Below are 21,066 nucleotides of genomic sequence, written 5' to 3'. Positions count from 1 at the left end.
CTATAACCAAAGCAGAAAATTGTCTTCTTTTCAGCCTTGTACTAATTTTATGTGAGATTTGTTTAGAAAACCAAACAGCTTGTAAGTTCCTGAGCAAAATTAGATTTATTTCACTATGAGGTGGGGGGGAGTGAAGCAGCAGGTTTTTAAAAGAACCATGAAATTCATTCACTTCCTTCTGGGAGAAATGTTCCTTATTAAAGCAAGTTATTACAATAACTGTGTGTACTTCTTGTCTACAAGTACTACTTGTCTAGACATACTATAATGGAGGAAATCGTAAATCTTAAAGGTCAAAGGATAGTGCTATCTGGTTTTAAATTTTAATCTATTTAGGAAATAAACAGGAGTTTCACAATCTTCTTGCTTCTAGATTTTACATTCTTTTAAGTACTAAATATGAAACAGAGAAGTAGAAAAGCGCCACTAAAGCCACAATTTATGGAAAAAAATAATGGCACCTCTCACCTAGGGATGGCACTCTTCCAGAAGCAGAACACAGCATATTAAACTATTTCTAAAAAAACAGAAGCTATTTTCTTTAAATAGCAAAAAACTTATTTTTACAGAAAAGACTAAAGATTACATTGGAGGACTTAATTTCTGTCATCTAAGTTTGACAGATTAAAAAAAAGTCATATTAAAAAGAGAATCTTAATAATAAATCATGACCATCTTATACCTATGCATCAGGCCTACAACTGATACACAAGTATAAATCCCAGTGGGAATTCAAACTGCGATATGTAAACCAAATGCATTGACCAGAATAATCTTCTCACTGGTAACACTGAACTCCTAGAGGAAAGGCTCATCCAGAATTTGGCCCTACAGCTGCTAAAGATCATAGGTCATCCAGCATATACTGTTAGCATGTATTTCATTGCCCTTGGCTTTCTAGTTACTGTATCCTCTCATTTTACTTCAGTCTCATTTTCCATTGTTTATGCTGAATTTTGGCAAATCACTTTCAGCTCTATTTTCTCTGTTTAGTAGTGACTGACTTATGGAAGAATGCATACTCAAGATGGTGGGTCTGACAGTATCCTGACTGCGTGAGACAGACTGTTACTCTTCCTGAAACGAGGAGGACAGTTTGGAGAGAAAGACAAAATCAGAGCAGCAATGCACTGACACACAACTGTCTCTTGGATGATTGGCCTCTTTTCCACGTGCCTTCAATCTAAAGCATAAAATGCAGCTCATTACTGTAACGGACTGTCAACACCCCAAGGTGAATCATCACAGGTCAGGGAGAAAGGCAGCATATGCGCTTAGGGCATGCAACTGATCCCAAAGAGCCCAACACAATCAGACATTTGCACGTCTGCGAGCATAAGGCTGCAAGGGCTTCGCTTTGGATGCCCAACTTGCAAAGTGGGGCTCAGAGCTTACTGCTATGTACACCCAGGCTCCCTGCACAGAGAGAACACACTGGACAGAGTCACATCCCTTCCTCCACCTTCCCATCAAAACCCAAACCAGAACACACGTAGCAGGTCAGTCTTCACACTGTACTTTCTAAGCTTGAGCCAGCATGAAGAAAATACTAAACAAAAAAAGCTCATTTGTATTCCTACCTCTCTCCTCAGCATTAGCTCAGGACTGCAAAAATACATTCACCCACCTGTGTTGCACTACACATGCCACATCATTCTCCTGAGACACCTGTCAGTCTCAGCATTTCACAATCAATTGCCCTCAAATAAGCTACACAGATTGAAGGGAGATGAAAGAAACAGCAAATCCTTCTCTGTTCCTTCAAAGAATCGATGGCGGTTTCTATCTCATTTTAAGAGGCAGACAGAGAAGGGAGCATTCACTTTATCTGTGTAACAGTCTAATACATGCACCCAGAAAGAGGCTCAGGTTCAACGTCATGTTAAGCCTGGGAAGGCTCAAATATTTAACTCCCTCTTTGTGGAAGAGTATATAAGAGAACACAACTCAGAATATTCCTGTGCAGATCCCTATTTCAGATGCCAACATCACATTCTCTATACAGCTTGAAGAAACTGAATGATACAGAAGGTCCACTACCTTGAAAGCTGTGGAGCAGCATGTGTTTTAAAGTTAAATGCCTTCCCCAGTACCACAGCAGTCGCTTTCTGTAAGAACAGCTATAAAGGAACACCCTACAGAAAATTCAAACAACTAACCAAGAAAATACAGGTCCACCAAGATAACTCTTGCAGGTTCAAGATGCCAAAGCATTGCTACTGCGTAAAATGGTGGTAAGGCTTCTCATCCGAGTTATTCATACCTTTAATCTGGGGAAGAAAACACCAAGAGAAAAGGTGAAGCTTTTGTAAAACTCCAAACGGCTCTGGAAGCACTACACATTTTACAACTGCATATAAATTTAATTTTGCAAAAGGGTTATGATAAATTAAGAATCTCATGATATTGTCATCCTGAAAGCCTCATTGTCATCAACCCATGTGAACTACAAAAGTAAACAGTTAAGTGGATTGCTCGACTGCTACCAAAACATCCATAACATAAAATTCAACCAATGTGCAAACAGACCACAGGCATTCTTAAAATATCCTACACAATAAAATGCGTTGTTTCCCCCACAACATACGTTGCACTAATTGATATCCTGCATCTCTCTTACTAAGTATCATTCATCAGCATATCCTTAAGTTTGATCCAAGAATTAACCTTTGACTGAGAGAATCTTTCTGCAGGACTAGGACAAAGACAGAAATTCTATTTTTAGAAGTAAGAAAATGCTTCTAACAGCAGTTGCCACAATGAGGCAGTATTCTGTAGTGCTGCCAGATGTGAAAACAAATTTAATACAGTAAATCACTGCTAATTCAAACCACTGACAGGAAATCCCACTGCAAATTACTGAATTTTACAGATTAGCAAGTAAATGAACAAAGTAAAAAACAAAAATAATGTCATAAGACTCTGCCTTCTGCGTTCACTCTGACACCTGCAAAGTGCTTCTAACCCTGATTTATGCTAGAACAAGCAAGAATCATAAGAGATACAATAGTAAAGAGTGACATCTGCAAAGCCACATGTCCCATTTCACTGAGACTTAGCAATCAGCTGTAGTTGGTTGACACATGACTTATGCCCCATCCATGAAAAAAAGGGTTTCAGAAGCAGGTTGTCTTCAAATTGTTTAGATAAACATCTGTTAAGTGACATAAAACAAGAGTAAAATAGAGCCAGAGCTGTGGAAATCATGCCAGAGCTGTAGAAAGCCTCTGAACACCAAATTAGGAGCTGGGTTAATCTATCAGGTGGGGGAGTTAATGGATTGGTTTGTTGACACTGGGACCTACTCTACACTGTAGGAGGCTCTGCTTTGGACCCAAGCTTGGCTACTTTTGCTTTTATTGACACTGCAGAACCTGGAGAGAATCTGAGCCCTGGCCAGTAAACACAAACCTGAAGTTCTGGATCCCAAGTTTATACAAACAAGGAACATTTACACTCAAGCACAAGACAGAGTCAGGCACTTTCTGGAGTTCAAAGGCCAATTTCACTGTCAGGTTTTGACTGCTGGTTCACTTATACTTGGATCCAAACTGGAGCAGCCTCACAGCTCCTTTAGTTTCAGAAACCAAACTAGGAAACCAAAGCAGTTCATCCTCTTACATGTTTAGAGGATCATCCAGCCTGCACAGACACCTTTTTGAGTCCCACAGAAACTATTATTTGATCAACTTAATCAAGTTAAGCCACCATCTTTAGGAACTAGCTATGACTCCTCTGTACCTTATTAACTTTTTTTTCCCCTAAAGAAGTTGCCTTTATCAGGGCCCACTCTTGAAGACTGAAGTAATGTTACCAGCACACTGAAATAGCATGCTCCTTTGATAAGCTGACATGAACAACATCAGCTTTATCAAGAAAATTCCTGTTTCTAGTCCTCTACATTAGCTTCTCCCAATTTTTAGACTCCCAGTATCCATCATAATAACCTTTTTGGACCTTGATACAACATTGACACCAACTTCCCCCTGCCCCAACTGAAAGCACAATCTTACATATTCTCCACCTACCACAACTACAGAGACGACTTATTTCCATGGAGGAAGCGCAGTTCACTTAATCATATGTGGAACCCGAGTCTACAGTATTTCATCCGTTGATTCCCCTCTTTTTGCCCTGTGATACTACCTTGGAGAAAGAATATGAAGCCTCACCATGAAATGTTAGAAGAGAAGGGGTGTGGGGGAATAATCAGGCTGATCTTCCTCTAGAGGTGAACTATTTTCTTCTCATTTGGGAATCAATCTGTGACTTTTGTGCTTGCAGTGATGATCACTGAGGGGCAGAGGGATCAGTTTTCGTAAAGGGAAAAAAAGGAATCAACCTCTTGCAAGACTAACAAAGGCAAGAAAAAATAGGTACACTCTGCAACTCGAGGTATTTCAGGACGGTGTTAGCTCTATCTGTCAACAGCACTTAAATCATATGCTGAACACCCATGCTATAGTAATTAATGATTATGGCACAAACCAGCACTTTTCTAGTTGGATTGCCCTGTGACACAACATCCCGATCACACAGCCTCAAAAGGGACAGAAGAAAACCACATTAAAATGACCTTCTGTATCAGAAGTAATACCTAATAAGCAAAGAAGCTCTTCTCATATTAGTTTCAGAAGAGATAAAACTGCTCATCACAAAAGCAGAACAGAAAATTTACTCCTTGAGTTGTAAACATGTTTTGCTTTCTTTCCTTTCCAGAAGGAAAACAACAGATTATGTACTGTCATCCTCCAAGAACAGAAAGTTGGTTTACAACAGCAGAGCCGCATATTATTCTGCATGAAGGCAGGTGGAGGGTGTTGGGGAAGGCATTGTTTTGTTATTAAAAAAACCCAAAGATTTCAGGCTGTTGCCTGGCTTCAAGACTCATTAAAGACAACGGGAATGCCATGGACTTTAATAGCCTTTGAACAAGGCTCTACACTTCAGATTGCTATCACAGGAAAAGACTACATCTTATTTTCTACAGCAAATTACCTCAGCACCCTTTAAACAGACTTGATCCAGAAACTATAGCTGCATTAAGTCACTTATCCGTTTATTGTTCTCCATCAATAAGCAGCCTATGTTGCAAGGAAAAGTCCAGAAAAAGAAGATTTTTGGAACTGCTGCACAGCAGAACTTGAGCTTGGGTCCTCAGCCGTAGGACAGGCTAGAGTTCCATTCCCGCCTGCCAGCCAGCGCCAGCAAAACTCAGAAGACTGCTTAATTGATTACCATGAGTCAACTTGAGACAATGCCATCAAAAGTGCCTCATCTTCAAGATTAATCTCCGCAGTGGTTAGCTCCTCCACTTCAATAGGTGATATTTTATTTGGAGGTGTACTTTGCCTTAAGAATACAAAATTCATTTCCTATGGTAATGCTTTATATCTTAAAACAACCAGTAGATAGTAATAACTGCAATAATCTGAATACCAAACACCAATATAAGTTTTTCTTTTATGATCATCCATTGATCAATAGGTATATAAAGCATATAGGTAATAGGAAATAACAAGAGGTCTTGTTTCCTTTACCCAACTCAGGGACTAATGGGTCAGTAAAATTTTGCAAGATAAAGGTTTTTGTTAGTATAACATTCTTAAATAAAATCAAGAATTGCTCTGCTGTTGAAATTTAATGCATATTGGCCTGGAAATTTAATATGTTCCTATTCCCAGAATAGTATCCATAAGATCTAAAAATTTGTCATTATTGCAATAATGCTGATATTAGCTTTTGAGCAGTCAAGCTACCACAATCTTTATACTCTGTTCATCTATGCTAAAGTTGCTAGGTGATTATTTAAACTGCTTTCTATTATATGGTGCTTTATTTATTTATTTTCAGGACACAGAATAACTAACATGATGTTTATTTTCTGAAAATGCGGTTTTAAAAAACACAGCTTGGCATTTTTATATAAGCATTGTTTAAAAAAAAAAGAGGATAACACATTTCAACTGAAAGTTCAATAGCAAGCAGGTCATAATTACCCATTTTTACCATATGAATGACAGATATACAGCTGGCATACTGGTATGATAAGGGGTCTTCCTCTTGGGTCTCTGTAAATTCACATAAAGTTTGGAGATAGGCATCTTGGCCCAATCTCACAAAAAGATACATAAAACCAGACCATGGCTTGAAATCGTATCAAATTACACTGTATTTAGCCCTTCTACAAAATTCCCTGTTTATGCCATAAAGGCCAAGTTTCCTTGGTAATCTGAGCAACAGTATGGTGTGCTTTGCTCTACACCGAAATACAGCAGTTATCTTCCCCTTCCCTTAAGTCCAATAAGCTTCTTTTGAAAGTAAGCTGCTATAAACCTCTGAATATAAGAAACTTGGGGCTGGTTTATTTTCTGGCTGTCAGTGGTCTGCAGGTAAGCCAAAAGCCTTTATTTCCTCTAAGAATCTATCTAGTAAATAACCTACCTGGGCTCAAAAGGAAGGCGAATAAAGAACCCCATGGGAAGGCTGGATTAGTCTGCTCAAACAAATGAATGTGTTTTCTCAAAGAGAAAAATTGAAATTGGCCCTGTGGTTTTCATGGAACTATATTCAACTAGTTTCTTTCAACTTGTCCAACTTTCCAAGGGCAAGTTAAGGTGGTTTACACCACCAAAGCAGCAGTTTCCAGTCCGATAACAACAGGGCATATTGATGTTGGCAGCAATATAAAGGAGTCACATTTTCATACAGATGTACTGTTTATGAACAATAGTGCATTTGGTATATACAGCTTTTCTTCAGCATCACCCATGCATAGTTTAGGGATTTTTTTTTCTTTGTTTAAGTACAAGTTCTTCAAGTGTTCTGTTTACTGCAACTATTAAGTGAGAAAGGTGAATTCTTACTGTGTTCATACACTCAGGTACACCCTACATAATCCAAAAGCCTAGTTTAGGAATCAATTGTCAACGCACTCATCTGTATTCATCAGGTCAGGGTGGAAGCAGGAAAACAACTCATAAAAATAAACAAAAGTTTTAGCTTCACTTTCGTGATCTTTTATCACTCCTAGACAGCACTGGTTCAGATGAAGACAGCCCATTAAAAAGCATTAACCTGTCTGAAAGGGCAATATCGTGTTACTTGAATCAGCAGCAGGTTCAAGACGCAAGTCCTGTCACAGGGGGCAGTGCTCCTCTTTAAGCATCTCTCATCTATGTGGGGGCTGCTGGGGTGGAATTGACTTCTGGGAGTTCTCACTGGCAATTAAAGTACCACAGCTGTTGGAAATTATACTCCTGTTTGCAACTGCTATCTGCATTGTAATAAGTTATCTGACAAATTCCATAGGAAGGCTACAGAATCGCCGAGTACATTTTTGCACGCCTGGGCATAAGGCATCACTAAATATGCTCTGATACAATCTGGTACCTGAGTAATGATGGGTAAGGCAGTAGCCTGAGGGTTTACATACAAGATACAGCATATTCTGCTTTTTACACAGCTCTGTTCACTATCTCAAGCTAGAAGCGAGCAGCAAACACTGTTTCACACTTAACTGCAGGGACAGAGTCAGTGGTCTCAATGCAGTTCACAGCGAGCTGCTATCACCATTAATAAGTAACTATAAAAACCTGTCCAGCTTCATGACAGTTCCCTCAAAGTCAGAAAGCTGTCTGGTAATATGAGAACTATATTATCTTTCCCTCCTTTTGCTCTCTAGCCTTCCAGAAAAGGGTTGTCAGAGGAATGAGTAAAATCCTTTATTTCCAAAATCCTTGCTGTGCCTATTCTGACAAACTCCAGGCTCCATGACAAGACAGCTACCCACATTTTCAGACATGCAGGAAATAGTAACATGGTAGAGAGAAGGCAAACCCCACCATTTGTCAAAATAGATTGCTAGATACAGTTAACATCCCTGCAAACGTGCATGAGGAGGGACGCACGCTCACTTTAAGGCATTTTGCGATCTAATTTGGTTACGTTCGCCTAAAACACAACACAAACCCCAGCACAACACACGGCCCTGCTTAATTAGATTCCCTAAGAAAAGTCAGCCCTTGCCATATGGTATTTTCCTCAGCAGTTACGATAAACTGACCTTGATACTAAGAAAACACACGCTGCTTCTGTCTGAAGCATAAATTACAAGTGCGGAGCGGCGGGATGCTCCGTCGGAAAGGGGGCAGAGGCAGCGCCGTGCAGGACCCCCACCCCACCCGTGCTCGCAAGGAAGCTGATCAAGAGTTAAACACAACGATAACAGTAATAATAACAATATTAATAATAGTAGCAGCACTGCAGTGACGGCGCTTTAATAACCACGCTGTCAGCAGAACACTACGAAGCTACTCAGACATCTGGCCAGTAATTAAAAGAAGCCTAATACCGCGCCGTCGTGCCCCCCCCACACGCTCCACCCCAGGCACACGGAGCCGCCGCGGAGGAGCGGCCCGCCGCGCCCCGAACGCCGCGCAGGGCGACGGTCCCTCACAGCCGCCAACGGCCGCGGGACCCGCCCGCCGCGCGCGGCCCCTCATGAGCCGGGCGCTCGGGGGGACTCGGCGCGGGCCGAGCCCCGGCCGCCTCCCGACGGGGCGCTGCGGCGGGCGGCCCCACAGCCGCGGCCCTGCCGCAGGGCCCCCTCACGGCGCCGGCCGGCTCCGCGGCGGTGCTGCGGGTGACCCCCCGCCCCAAGCCTCTGCCCCAGCCCGCGGGGGAGCGGCGGCTGCGCCCCCGGCTGTACTCACCCTCGGCCAAACACGAGGGCTGCAGCAAGATGGCAGGCGGGCAGTAACTTCCCCGCGCTCGGGGTACGGGCAGAGCCACCGGCGGCGACGGCTGCGCCCCGTCACTCATGCAGGGAGGGAGCCGCGGCCACCCCGCGCCGGCCCCCGGCCGGACACCTGCGCGGAGCCGCCAGGCACAGGTGCCCCGCTCCCGCTCTGCACTGGCCGGCACACGCCGAGAGCCCGTCGTCGCAGTCTCTGTCTGCTGCTGCCGCCGCCTCGTCTCCCCTCCCCGCCGGACGCACCACCGAGTGCTGCTGCGGTGCCGGCGGCGGCAGCTCCCGCCACGCACCGGCACCTGCCCGGGCACCGCCGGCCAATCGGCGAGGAGGGGCCGGGCGAAGGGCGGGGGGGGGGGAGGGGCGGTACGCGGGATGGCGCCGGCACGCGCGCCGGGAAAGAAGCGGGGGCGCGCGCTCCCTTGGTCTCCCCCCGGCCTCCCCCAGCCGTGCACCCGGTGGGGGGGTGTTCGTCCCTAAACCGGCGTGTGGTGCTCCGGGCCGGGCCCCCCGACAGGCAATAACGGGGCTCCCGCAACTCCGGCGTGTGCCTCGGGGCCGCCCGCTGCTGTCACACGGGGGAACGCTGGCGGCCCGTCCGCCGCCCCAAGGCCAGCTGGCCCGGTGCAGCGGAGACAAGGCTTGTCTGTGCCTTGCTGTGGCTGCAGGGCGGGTGCGGGGGTGTCTTCCGAAGGGGAAATGCAAACGGACGAGAATTACATCCCTGTGGATACAGCACACCGGGGAATCATAGCGAAGGTGTGGTCTGGTCAGTCATTGAAATCGTCAGTGAGTCACCGCTGTAATTTGGCTGTGCTTTTTTTATGTCCTGTATCACTGCAGATTGTACTGGATTGGGCTAATTACTTTCCCCATGGTGTTATTTTTCATCCCCGTTTTTTCATGCTTGTTTAACTTCGGTTTAAAATAGCTGCAGCTGTTCACTGCAAGGTACGGTTTTATTTGATCTCAGTTGAAGTGCTTTGTTAAGACAGATGTATTCAATAAATCTGGGCATGTTTTCAAGGAAAATATTTTCTAGGAGAATATTTTTGTTTACGTTAATTTTGTGGTATTACAAATAAACTAGTTTATTAAACATTTACTTCTATGCTAACCTATGCTTGTCTATGTTAGTAAAATGGGTGCCGCACTGTGAGGTAGACACCACATTCATTTCAAAAGTGGATGCAAAAAAAGAAAACCACTTTAGGAAGTATTCTGCATCAGATATTATTTTGTTTTTCCCAAACACACCTATAGGTAAATACATGTCTGGGTATTTCCCAAACAGAAGAAACTTGTTACTTCTTTAAATAAAAACAAGAAAAAGAACCAGTCATTTTCAACAGCAACATTTTTTCAAGAGCAATGTGACATGGCAACAAATCTGGAACTGACTAAAAGTAAAGGTCCCTCTTTGCCTGTATTCGAAGACTAATCGATAACACGCAACAAGCATTTTTTAATAATTGAAAAAAATATCTGGGTAGAAATCCCTCTCCAACCTTATGCTTCTAGCTGAATCCCTGAAAGAAGAACACGTTTTAAGATCAGCCATCAATATCAATTAGCTGTAATACTTATGATTACACAACTGTGAGATCAAACAGGTAAAACTGTGCTCCTGCTCCTCACACTCAAGCTAATAAGCTAATATTAAGTTGAGTTCAAGAGTAATGTTTTGCCCTTGCCTCAACATTGTGCAGTTAGGTACATGGAGAGTTTATACCTTTCTCTGTAATATTTCACATTCTTCTCCACTGGAGACAAAACATTGGACTCGAGGCTCTTTTGTTCCACACCAGCACAGTAATCAGTACGTTTTTACTCTGCAACAGTACTCCACGGGGAAGGTATTAACTTATGGCACACTTAAACCAGCCATTAACCACTGACAGTGCAACTAAGAAGAGGGGAAAGAAAAGAACAATGCACCAGTGAAGAAATATTCTAATGGCCTTATGGATAGTATGCTGGACTTCTCTATTTGGCAGCATCCCTTACCTGCTGGATGTCCTATTTGTCTTCGTCTACTGGTTTTGGTGTCTTCAAAAGAAATCAACTTCTCTTTGCATCTATAGCATGTATTTTCTGATGGATGCCATTCACAGTAAAAAAAAAATATAAAAAAAAATAAAAACAGACTAAAATCTCTTTTTCACCCTTATAGGCAAAATCATAAGGCATAGATGGGTGAAGCTGAGATATGCCAGGCTTTCTCTGGAATCACATATGACACAGCCATTGAATAATTAAAATAAGTATCTAAATAAGGATGCAGAATAAACAGAAGTCTAAGGAAGAAAACCTCTGCAGCCAAAGATGAGATGCAAGTGGTAGCACGGGAATTTTTGCCCCATGAGTGAGACATGCCTGGCCCCCTTCCCACCCAGTCCCTGGTGATTGCAGAAGGGAGCAGGGCACCGAGGGGTGCAAGGGGTACCAGCAACAGTGGGGTGGTCATCAGGGAAAGGGGAATGCCCTGTAGTATATTTATCTCACTTCCTATAGCTCTGAAATTCCTAGTCCTCCTTACATTCACAAGAGAGTGACAATAACCTCCGTATGGAGAGAACCAAAAAAGAAGTTAGACCCCCAGTATTCATCTGTAGTACAGCAACTGTTTTGCCACATGGTGCCAAAGAAGCTGTAGCATGGAAAAAATCTTGTAAAAAATAGATAGCGGATCTAGTAATAATGGGGTGCAGGACAAGAAAATAGGTATTTTATTGGTGGTGAGTTTCTCTTGTCACAACACAGCCTTTTCCATAAAGAAAAAAAAAAAAGTCATCCAAATGTAGACTGAAATAAGCAGGCAGTTTATGCCTGGAAAGCTCCACACTAAATCCAGCCGTGGCATAAGCTACGCGTGGCTACAGGGCTGCGGTGGCCAACGGGTGACTCCTGAGCCTGTCCCCAAGCTGCGCTGGGTGACCAGCCGGCCGTGCTTGTGCAAGGAGGACAGGTCAGGCTGCGTGCACCGGTTTGGTGTCCCTCAGAGGATAGACAGTGGGATGCAGAGAGAGGGTGTTAGCCAACGCACTCAGCCCCGCTGGATTATATAAAGGGCTTTCTTGACAATCCCAGACCACTCCAGGAAGACTCTGTGAAGTTTGCTTTCCAAGTGTCCCAACATTCTCCACCACCCATCTCCAAAAAAGATAAGGTTTTTTAGTAAGGAAATTGGACATGCAAATGTGGACAGTACCTGCTGGAAAGACACAACTCACTCTGTTAGCCGCAGGGACCAATTAGGAATTTATTCCAGCCTGTTGCTATCTCAGGGCAGAAAATAAAGACAGTAATAAGTAATTAAGCCTCTCTTGCTTTACACAGATCTGTTAAGACCTCAGAGTATTTCTACAAAATGTAGTGAACAATAATTTGGTGGTAGTAACTTGGGAGTGATTGTTACATTTTACCTTAACATCTCAAAGATCTTCATAAATATGAATTATTTTATAAAGTGTGTATGCAAAACCTGGAGTATTACGATAACTCAGTTCAACCAGTTAAGTAATTCATAGCCCATAAGCAAATAGGAAAGAAGTGAAAGAGCTGAGAAGAATGGACAAATTTTTAATAGTATTTACTATGTACAGCGTACAACGTGGTGTGGCATTTTGCCATGATTTTTCTTCAGAGATTTCAATAGTCAGGTTCCCTGCCCTGCAAGCCTCACAGTGTAAGGAGGAGCTCTGACAAACGTTAAGTGTGAAAAGAGAAGAAGGAAAGCTGAGAGAAGACAGAATTAAGATTACATACATATGTTAGTAAAGGAGAACGCCTGAAGAAGTTTCGCTATTTAACTAGCAGCAGAACTTAAGCAAGCTAACGCTTTTAAAAGAAACAAACATACTAGAGTCTCACAACTGGGACGAAAAACACCAGCGAACAAACTGTAACTGATGCAGGAAAAATGATTTGTTGCCAGCAGTGGTGGGATGGCAGGAGGGGGTGTGAGTCCTTTTTTTTTCTGTCTCTGTGTGTGTGTGGTGTTTTGTTTGTTGCTTGGGTTGGGGTTTTTTTTGTCATCAGTTGAAAGGTAACAAGAAAATGAGCTAGTAAAAGAGATCGCAAAGCCAAAAAAAAAAAAAAAAGATAATACGGTGGTAAGAGCTACCCATGATTACTGGGAAGAATAATCAGAATGGGGATAAAAGTTTCAGAAGCAAATGCGATGCTGACCGTACCGCTGTTACTGCAGATTTCCTCATTCATACAGGGTGCACCAATGGAAGCTTGAAGGTGTCTGTGGAAGATGCTGCTCTTTCCTTATGCCTGCCACTGAATGCCTATGGGTGAAGACAAGATTCAAGTCCTACATTTCTGCAAGTAAAAAGAAAATTCTTAAAAAGGCGTGGTGAGTTCTTCAGTTTCCTTGAAGAATGAACTTCATCTTGTGACAGTGGCTGAAACACACAAGGCACGTGTCCTTCATCCCCAGGGTAGGGTTTTTTTGTATCAATCTTTTTCTCCGCTTAGCACCACCTTTCATGCACTAGGTCCCTCCTGCTCGTCAATCCGAGGACAAGCAGCGGCAGGAGGGACGTGGTCCACTCAAGTTTTTCTTTAGAGCTTCATTTATGCCCTGTGCAAAGTGGCACTGAGGGTGTGGTAGCGTCTTTTGTATGGTTCAGCACTGCTCTGTTCTTTACAAATTAAAAAAAAAAAAAAAGAAAAAGCTGTTTGGTGCCCAGGGGAGGAATAAGAAAAACCATGCAAGTCTCCAGCTGAACAGGAAAAATGGTCATGCTAAATCAGCTTCGACTTCACAGATTCAAGCGCTGAACAAACAGGAGTGAGTGTTGGTTTAGCTTTTGTTCTCTTGTGGTATTTTCTTTTGGCCTCATTTGGTTTCTTTGTATCAGAATCAACAGCTGGCTGTGAAATTTTGGACTGAAACCCATCTAAACCCACTTCACCTGCAGTTGCTTCTAGAGTTACTCTCTGTTGCTTTTGCTGGTTCAATTCTCTAGCACTGTCAGAAATCGTTCATTTGCTTCTAAACATAACTTTTACTTAATGCCTCTGATGCCCAGAGCCAGACTACAGTCAAGTAGGTTGCTTTTCATAGAAAGACCTATTAAATGCTTTTCTTATTCAAATAAATTGCACATTGTTCCTTATTTGAAATTATTAAAAATTAGATTTTAGAAGCTGTCATCAACCTAACTGCCTTGGGCTAAAACCGACAAATTAAGGTGATGATGTTAAGAGCTTTTTCCCCCCTTATTATAACTCTGTACAGACAAACTGTCCTCAGATGCAGAGTATACATTATATAATTCTCTGCTTATATTTTACAAGCAAAATCACAGCAATAATGTAATCCCTATGAACAGTCTTAAAACTTCTAGGCAGTACAAAAGCAGTGAATTCCTTTAAGCGAGATTAGTCAAAATTAAAATACTTAATATTAACTTCTTATATTTTAGTATACCCTGAATAGTTTTCAGAATTTTTTTTTTTTTTTGAAAGAAACCCTAATCCTGACATTAATTTCTGCATGGAAATGGGGTCAGCAAAACCAGCTGAGCAGAGTTTTCCAACCTTTTATTTGGGGGATATAGGATTTAACCACTTTTGAGATGCAGAGAAAAGGTGAGCTTGCTCACTTTTTTCCCTTCCCATTAGACCATTGCATAGAAAAAGGTATATTATCATCCACACAAGTGTTTACACGTTTACAAAACTTTTACGCAGCCATCTTAGATATAAGTCCCTACTTCTGTGATATTCATCTGTTCAGAATTAGTACCACATGGCTGAGGAAAAAATGGATGTTGTGAACAGCAAAAAAGCCTCATGACGGTGAGGCAAGCTCTTTGCACATGACAGTCTAGTCCATGAGCATGTCTGAGCCAGGGAAGCAGACCATATTAATTAGATACACTGATCGGTAAGTTTTACCCAGGCATAGCAGTAACAGATATTCTGAGAAACTTGTCTCCACAATGCATCTAGCAGAGATGGACATTAAAATAAAAATTATCGAGCAAAAATTATTTCCATGATGACTCTTTCATCAAGGTAGTTTCCCTGTTGCCAAACACAAAGCTTAGAGTCAAATGCATAGCAGCAATAATTACGGCAACTAAAAGAAGGTTGCCTGCCAGCACCCCTTTTCAGAAAAGAACTGAGTCAAAGTATTATGAAAGTAGATGTGTCAGATGCTGGCACATCTGATCACGTTATTGTTTGACATATTCTTGCACAACGTCTCACATGTCTTGATTATGCTCAGTACCCTTTGAGCTGCGCTCTGTACAAGCCCATAGAAAATACACTGTGCTTGTTTCAAAGAGCTTACCCCATGAATGCTCTAATTCCCCTCCCTGGATTTTCTATAATCAGTTTGTTCCTCAGTGTTTTCTCACACACAAAGTAAAATTCTTATTTAACCTACCCTCAAAAGAGCATGGGACGTACTGGAGCGGGATTATACCTGTCACAAGCTGCCGAAATGACTGTATGGTTTTATGCAAATCAAATCCTCCAGGCATTGTCCCAAATCCACACGAGTTTCTTTTTTTGTATATCTGCCTTGGGACCTCACGTCGGCCGTTTTCCATCTTGTTTTAAAAGCATCATGTCTGACAGGACCGTGTCACTTATTTCACCTTGGCTCGTCCTCGCTGAGGGCTGCGGGCACCACAGGGACGCACTCCTCCGCAAGACCAGGATCAGCCCTGCAAGGCCTAATCTCCACCTCCTTCTGCTCTGCCCAAATTAACAATATCTCATTGCAAACCAGACCTCAAGAGTTTCTTGGTTTTTGTAATTCTTATGAGAACTACCTTTCCAGTTGGGAAACTGGAGTATATCAGCCCTCCGGTAGACCCGGGACCAGATGACATACGCCTTCTTTCTCTGCTCGGCTCTGAAACTCTCAGACTAACAGGGTGTGTCACTCCAGACAAATATTTATATACCGAACTTCATTTCCTTATGCAAGTTCCTGCTGAATGTATAAAAATACAGTCATCACAATTTTAAAACCTAAAATACCCACATCTATTAATTAAGGATTTAAGGGGAGAGACTGGTCTCTAATTGCACAGCTCAAACTGTTCATTTTCCTATGGGTGCCAATTATTATTGTTCTCCTCAGTGGCATCTCTGCTGTAGGCCATGGGGTAAGGAAGAAAGCTGAGTAAATAGTGCATATAAGATATCTGTGAATCATTAACAAAGTCATTAAAACAATTATAGATGATTTGTACTGAAATAGGGTCTAGCACAGAGACTGTTAGTCGTCTTGTGCACAGGCAGTCTGCGGTACCAGAAATAGAAAGCTCTGCAGCCAAGTCTTAATCCAACGGTCTTTCTGATAAAATAACCTTTTCTTTCCTGATGTCCACTTTGGAGGCCCTCGGTTCTCTTCTTATGGCCATTCTGATGAGGGATTATTCTGATGCCTCGGCTGTTTGCCGATGAGACAGCTCCGTGCCAGGAAAGATGCCCGTGACCCCGGCAGCAGGGCGACAGGCTGGTTGCCCTTGAGGGCAAGCATTGGACCCTAACTGTAAAACAAATATAAAGTTGCAGACTGACATTTATTTACTTTAAATACACTTAGGCATGAGCATGAACCTCAGTGGCCTTCCTGGGAGGGTGAGATTTCTATGTGCCGGTACGGGTGTGCTGCACACATGCTATCACGTTCCCTGTAACAATCTGCCATTGGATCCTCCCCGTGTAAAATCCCACTTAGATCAGGCCTCCATCGACACCTGCAGTTAAACCGTTACAGCCATCACTGCTCGATGGCTTGATTTCTGGAACAGCAGATGGCCCACAGCTCTTAATGAAAACTTCAGCCCTTGTTATTTCAGGGCTCCCGGTTCTGTAACTTTATGTCCTCACGCCTGAAGAGTGAAGCTGGAGTGGTCCTGTGGCAGCATCTGAAATGCAGCCCCACTCCTATTCCCACACCTGCCGCAAAAAAGTGAGGAATCATCTCTTCTATAATTAAACTGCCTTAGGTGAAGGTCATTAATTTTTCTTTTTCTTTGAAAGTGCTATGGAATGTAATCCTTGAAAAAACAAACCCACTGCGATTATGTACTGCTGTGGTAGAAGAGAAGAGACAATAAGGTTTCCACAGCAACTATTAGTGGTGACCCAGTGTACATCGTAAGTATTATGTGACTTCATTACTTCTAAACCATTTGACGGTCTATATTAAACAACATTAACAGGAATAGATTCAGTTACAGTTTTAATACCAAATCCCAGTTGATGTACTTGATGTAAATAGCTTTACTGCAAGCTATAATTCTTTCAAAAAAAATCCCCAAACAGAACAGCAAATAAATTGTCAGGCCAATGTTGCTGTAAGACTTTAGCTTTTATATCTGAGGTTCATTTGTTTCACTTGCAGCTATATTGCTCTTTCTTGCAATTTAATCTTACCTTTACTAAATGCATAAATATATAAAAAAATCTCCATATGACATGCCAAACAATTGAAAAGTGCTCTATCCTTGAAGGCATTATCAAGGCTCTTCACTTAGTGGACGGGGGTATTTTGCCAATGGAGAGGTGAAAGAGGAGTGAGTGCAGAGGGATAAACTGAGAAGATTCAGGATCCCTGTAGCCCCCAGACACAGCTTTATCTGTGAAGTGAGATTCTCTGAATGCAAGATGATAAGGATGAGGATGAATTCTTGATAAGGAGCAAACCAGAAATACATAGGATTTTAGCAGCTGCATGAATAATAAAAGTAATCAGTCTGTTGAGAAAGTCTAGTTCAGGAGCAGGACATTTGCAGCAACTTCTCTGGTCAGCTCTAGTACCCAAACATCCTTTCCTAATTATAGACAAAATTATAAAGAACCAGGTACTCACACTTGTGGAATCTGGTATCTCAAATCTAGGACGAATCTGGGGCTCAGGAAAGGGCAAAAGAGAAATGACATATTAAGTATATTGGTGGACTGTGTTTGTTAGTGGAGGGATCCATTCTCTTAATCTTCCCTGGAGCATTCAGTACTCTAGACCATAAAAAAAAAGTATGCTGCTCTCTTCAACTTTTTCTTAATGTTTGGTATGATTTGCATTTTAAAATAAATGCAATCAGACCAAGACACCTTGCAGTGCATTCTACAGACACCACGGGAAGGAGAAAAAGAACTCCACATTGGAGACGTCAATCACATCCTTTTCTACAAGAAAACGAGCAGAGACTGTGCAATAACGATATCTGAATCTTTATCAGGGAGATGACATATGAAACAGTGGCACCAACAAGGTGAGTCTCAGACAACCTCACTACTCTCTGGATGTGATTACTTTGGTAGTTCTTCTCCTAACTGCCCATTCCTTGTCTTGCAGGTCTGAACGTGCAAATTATTCTACCTCTCCCTGCCTGTACTGTACCAAATGTATTATGGATGAGACCGATAATTTCAAGGCAGAAAGAATTTCTTCAGGAAGAATGGGCCAATCACTTTCCAAAATTTTGATGCAACTACATTTATTATTTCACTTATTATTATGTTTCATTATTTTGAAGATTTTTGCATAGTGTCCTGTGACATTACACCTTACACACCCATCCAGAAGATTACCTTCCTTGAGTTGCAGCAAATATTTCATGTGTGCAAATAGTTTCTTTTTACCTAGCCGAATATTCAAGTATAGTTTTCAGCTACTGATGACTAAAACTCTGCTTCTCAAATTAAATCATCCTCCTTTCCCTGTCAGGATAGGAAAATATAACGTATACTTACTATTCATTAGCTTTTTAATAAATGGAATAATAAAAGACAGCAAAGAACCCAGCAGCAAATGGAACAACTGTTTTTGCACTTTAACTATGGAGATAAATTGGATTTTTTTCCACAATAAATCTTCATGAAAACCACTAATTTATGTCTTTGGCCTGCTTTCTCCCTCTACTGGTCTGAAATAGAAACTTTCCTACAGGAAATTTCAAGACCTTCCATATTAAAATCTGGCCTTTGTATTTGTAATACAGCAAAGAAAACACGATGCCCCTGGCGCTCATTCTCTGTGGAACTAATGTATCACGTGCCACTGTAGTTCATGGACAAGGACAATAGACATCTTCAGTGATCTGGCCATATTTATGCTATTTCTTCTTAAAAAACCTCCTCTCTGTAGGGATTTGAGGTTGAATAGTCAGGTGATAGCATGAGGGTTAATCACAAATCCACGATTAATACATCATCCTGAACTTCATTCAAGTGATGCGAGTTACTGATTTGAAGTTTGCTCTCTGATAAGCAAAATGGAACACATGAATGGAAAAAGGTGGCAGAGGATTGCCATTTTAAACACATTGTAATGGCAAGAACATTGCAAAGTCGCTGAGGTTGGGAGTTTCTCACTCAGGAGAAGCCAGCCTGGACGAAGGCTGCATTCAAATGATGTTGCCACTTTGTTCCTCCTCAGTCATGCTTCTCTCTCCTTGGGCAGCCACATTGTGAGCTAGCTGAAGGAACTGGTCTGGCCAAAATCTGCCTTCCTGTATACCTCTCGAAAAGTTATTTTTCACCCAGCAGGTTGCACTTCAGTCAGCTTAACGTGAGAGTGAATCACAGCCTGATCACAGTTCTGACATCTCCAGGTTCTCCATTTTTCCTTAATTTAGCATTAATTTGACTTACCACATTTCCCGTGCTCTCCTTCCAGAAGGAGCTGATCACTCTGCCCCTGGTTTATCTTTACTTTGTGCATAAAAAGGTGTCTTTTAACCTATGCTGCCAACACTGAAGCCCACCTGCGTGCTCTGCTGGATCAGGCAAATGTGTATTCCCATGGGACGCAGAGGAACGGGCCGGTAGGGATCACGCTCAGATCAACATACTCTGGACATCCATCTTCCTTGTGATCCCTTCCTCTAACCTATGGAAGAAATATTGATTTTCAGCATGACTCATTGACAAACTTTCACCTCACTGTTTGCCACTGATGAAGGTTTGAGTTACTGTCTTCGTCCGTCCACAGCAAGAAAACCACATGATCTCCTTCAGAGCTGAGCTCTTCAGAGGCCGGCGTAGGTGGCTGCTGCACCCCCGTGAGTAGCCACTCCATGGCACCGAGATGCTGAGGTTTGTATTCCTGGAGCAGGAATCCGCTGTGTTTGCACAAGCAGTGGATCAGGGAGAGCACAGCCACAGGGGAAGTTTCCCAAGTCTTGGCACATCATGGAGCTGTTTGCATGGAAAGCCTAGATTCATTTCTGCGCTGCAGGTTGCTTTGCTTTTACCAGTGCAACCTCAGCAAACCCAGTTATTCAGGGCCTATAAAATTAATGGCTTTTATTTTTTTCCACACCACAGCCTGGCAGCCTGCAGCTTTGAGTGTAGAAGAGGGGAGGGGGGAAAAAAAAAAAAGAAAAAAAGATAACCAAAAGTAAATGTAAAAAACCCCAGCTTGTAAGCACCATTAGGCTTGATGGCAACGTGAAATGTTTGCTGAGGAGCTCAGAGAAAAGGAAGAGGACCAGATACTTGACAGTGTGTGAAAGTATATAACCTTGCTGTCAAAGGAGAAAAGACTGTTCAGACAGAAGAAAGAAGCCAAGCTCAGCGTCAAGGATGGCTGAGCAAGATTTTAAAGCTAATCAGTATTTGGAAAGGTAGCCAGGAGTTGTGAGGCAGGAAAAAAACCAGAGAAGGCCAAACCCATATGGCCAAGAAAAGGAGATAAATACTCTGGAAGAAACTCACAAGCAGCAGAATTAGGTAGTAAGAGAGCAGGTCTTAACAGCAATATTTCACTCGCTGTCATTTGTGGGGCTTCCTGGCTTCTAAACACACATGAATGAGCAAAGGTACGAAGGGTGCCTGTCTCCAGGTTAGACTTGTCATACGCCATCGATGCTGAGGCACGCATGAGAGGGGCCAGCCCACTCCACCGCGCTGGGGCACGCGTGCCTGCACACCCCTGAGCACTGCGGTCACCCAGCCTCATCTCCTCTCCCCAGCCCTGGGCAGCTCAGGGTCCTCCCACCCCAAGAACTGAGGGAAGCAGGCCAGGACCATCACAACCTGGTGTTTCTCCCTTTAGCTGCAATACTTGATGCATAGTCCCTATGCAGCAGGACTGTGGTGTGCAGCCTTCCTCCAGAAGGGCAGAGGAGACGAGAACAGGCTGGGGCTGCCTTAAGGAGTTGGGGGATTTTATAGCCCAGGCCTTGCACTCCTAAATGGAAGTTTTGGTTGCTGCATTAAAGAGAATTAATTAAACCTGAAGGGTAGACACCACGCCCCGCCCCCGGCCTCAGCTGGGCCACAATCTCACCTCCCAGCCCTGTGGTAAAATGTACCCATGCTAA

General features: G+C 42.8%; 1 protein-coding gene across 2 annotated transcripts in view; it reads right to left on the bottom strand.

The window, feature by feature from the left end:
- Positions 1-9,055, bottom strand: part of MYRIP (myosin VIIA and Rab interacting protein) — a 239,194-nt gene extending 230,139 nt beyond the window's left edge. For both annotated transcript variants that reach the window (XM_054817522.1, XM_054817526.1), the window contains exon 1: positions 8,715-9,055. The gene's annotated coding sequence lies outside the window, so the exon portion shown is untranslated. The remainder of the gene's footprint in view (positions 1-8,714) is intronic.
- Between the last annotated feature and the right edge of the window lie 12,011 nt (positions 9,056-21,066).

Source organism: Grus americana, chromosome 2 (assembly GCF_028858705.1).
Source record: "Grus americana isolate bGruAme1 chromosome 2, bGruAme1.mat, whole genome shotgun sequence".
In the NCBI taxonomy this organism is placed as follows: Eukaryota; Metazoa; Chordata; class Aves; order Gruiformes; family Gruidae; genus Grus; species Grus americana.
This window is presented reverse-complemented; position numbering and strand designations above follow the sequence as displayed.